Source organism: Halyomorpha halys, unplaced genomic scaffold (assembly GCF_000696795.3).
Source record: "Halyomorpha halys isolate HHAL.00 unplaced genomic scaffold, Hhal_1.1 Scaffold181.1, whole genome shotgun sequence".
NCBI lineage: Eukaryota > Metazoa > Arthropoda > Insecta > Hemiptera > Pentatomidae > Halyomorpha > Halyomorpha halys.
In genome coordinates, this window is record NW_027114494.1 from 131301 (window position 1) to 134232 (window position 2932).

The window sequence follows — 2932 nt, forward strand, 5'->3', positions numbered from 1 at the left end:
CATATTATAGTAATAGCAGTTATACATAGCATAGTAATAGCAGTTATACATATTATAGTAATAGCAGTTATACATATTATATTTTACGTTTTATTCTCATTGAATATTTATATAATTAAAACGGGCAGTACTTGTCTGTAACCAATTACTGACTTAATGCTAGTGTATTTCGAAAACGCAAATGCCTGTCAAGTTGAAATTATTAATAGATGTGTCCAGTTGTTTGTTTATAATTACCTAGTTGTATAGGAACGAGCTATAAGTCCTTGCAGGCTGGGAACTTCACTTTGTTTGGAACTAGCTCATGGTCGTGAAGGGGGTAGCAAGTCCTACAGGAACTAGCTGCAGGTTCTTAAGAAAGGAAAAAAGGTTTAAGAAAGAGGAGAGATCCGGAAAAGGCAGAGCAGAATGAACTGATCCATTGTGTATATTGTTACTGTCGGAAATTGACAATTTGGTTTATCAAATTGCACTTATTTATCTTTTTGGGGCTATGAAACGTCATCGAGAGATGTTGTGTGTAAGACGTTAGCTTTTTGTGGATCAGAAGATTCTGTTGTAATGTTTACTGACTCAAATATTACATTTATATATTATTAGAAATATAACAATATAATAATGGTTATAACCAAGTTAAATTAAATTAGTTACAAGAAACAATACATATATCAATGTCTGTGTGATGACTGTAGTACTTCACGTTGTGGTAGCTTGGTACGTCATCTTGGCCATTGTAGTAGTTACAGTATAGACCACCAGATAGCGGTGTCGCCACAGATGTAACCCTTATGCTGTTGATGCGCAAACAAAATGAAATTCAAATCAAATATTGGTGGAAATTCACAATTATTACGTTAGAATCATAATTTATTGAAAGAAATAAAGAAATCCTTTTTTCAACTCATTTCAAATTTCATCCACAGTAACAAATCATTACAAAACTGTCAACACTAATATATCAAAAAGCTGCATTTTATGGAAATTCAAATAAGTTAAGTTTACATAAAATAAATAGAAGAATTGGAAAAGTGAGTGATTACATTGATTATATTTTCTCAGTAGCGCAATTTCATTGATTTGCTGTTTTAGCATCAACAATAGAACCCCAAATTTCTTCCCTTGAGAGAAGGAAATTTTCTTAGGATTGGTAAAAACATATAGTAGTATCATTGAAAATAAAGAAACGGACACTCTTGCATTCAAACAAAAACTAGACTGTTGGCAAGAAATTGAAAAAAGAGTTCAACAGAAACCAATGATTAAGGACGTCTTATGATTAAAGAAATAAGTACAAAAATTTGAAGGCTAACAAAAAAAAAAAAAAACTCTGGCCACAAGCAGTACTTGATGGGAACAGGAGGTGAAGATAGGCCAGCTTTGGATGAAGAAACATTTATCAAACCGAAAATGAATTAATCGAAATTCTTGGGATCCACAACACTTAGCGCAGTGTTATCAGTAACATAAGCTTTGCATCAACTCCGCAATTCCGCTATTAAAAACTGTGAGTGGAGTCAAATTTAAAATTGATTTAACACTCACAGTTGACAGTCGAATTTGCCGAAAAAAATTTTTATCTGACCACTGAGTTGTTTTTTGGGATCTTAATAAACAAAACAAAAATTCAAAATCACTCACTGATTGTGATCACTATAGTTAGAAGTTGGTAATGAAGGTAAACAAATTTGACCACTATTAAAATAGTGGTCTCCTTTAAGCTGTTGATGAGAATAAAGATAAGACTCCAAGGGTTCCCATTTCGCCACTAATCAGGACTGAGCGGTGTGGAAGGGTTTGAAAGTGCCTCAAGCAAGGGAAGGGTTATGTGGCTGTTCCTATTTGGTTCCAGGTCACTCTACTTGCTAAGTAGTCCAAGTGAGGCATAATGTTCATGTTGATCCATGACATTTGGACAACAATATACAACAAATGAAAATTGGGAAAGTAAATAATGTCTTATATCTGATAACAGGGCCGACCAATTTTCATTGTGTATATATATTTTTTTTTTTATTTCTAACCTCCATGGATGTGTGGAAACTCCTATCATAAGATTTAATTTCTGATTCCTCATGAAATCTTCTCTGGGAACTCTATGAATTATTGACTTATGAAGTAAATAATGTAGAATACTGTAATGTTTTGTTCTTTAGCAACATCTGCTGGTCTGTCTATCTAGCTATCTGCTGTAACTACAGCTGCCAAAACCATTACGAGCCGACAAAACAAATCAAGTTGCCGCAACATGAAGTCATCACACAGATATCACATATTGATATATGTATTGTTTCTTATAAATAATATAAATTTATTTGCATGTAACCATTTATAATACTTTTAAATGAATGAATCAATAAAAATTATAATATAATCTCCTAATCCACTTAAATTTAATGTATTTTTATAGCATATCTCAATGGCGTTCTATAGTTCCAGATAGATATGTTAATACAACTTGATAAACCAAAGTTTGAATTTCTACCTCAGGGAACGACCTCCTTAGTAGGTATTGAGTAATGATATATATAATGGATCAGTACATTCTAGAGCTATTTTTGGAAATGTATATTTCAATCTGCCTTCTATGGATCTCGCTAAACTATCTTTTCCTTTTGTAATGACAGCTAGTTCCAGTAGGACTTGTCCATCCCATCGACTGTAGACTGGTTCCCTACAGAGTGAAGTTTCCATCCTACGGGGATTTAGGGCTAGTCTTAATAAGCTCTTACTATCGATTCACCTACTAAACACGCATTGATTGAAGATGTGTGGTTCTCAGTATCAAAAGGTTAAGGCCTTCCGATGTTAAGTACCATACATCTTCAATTTAGTCAGAACTAATTAATTATACAAAGCCACCTTGATGGTTTTATTAAGCACTGTTACTTGACATTAAGTTATTTCATTTCGATCTTAACCCAATTAAAAAAAA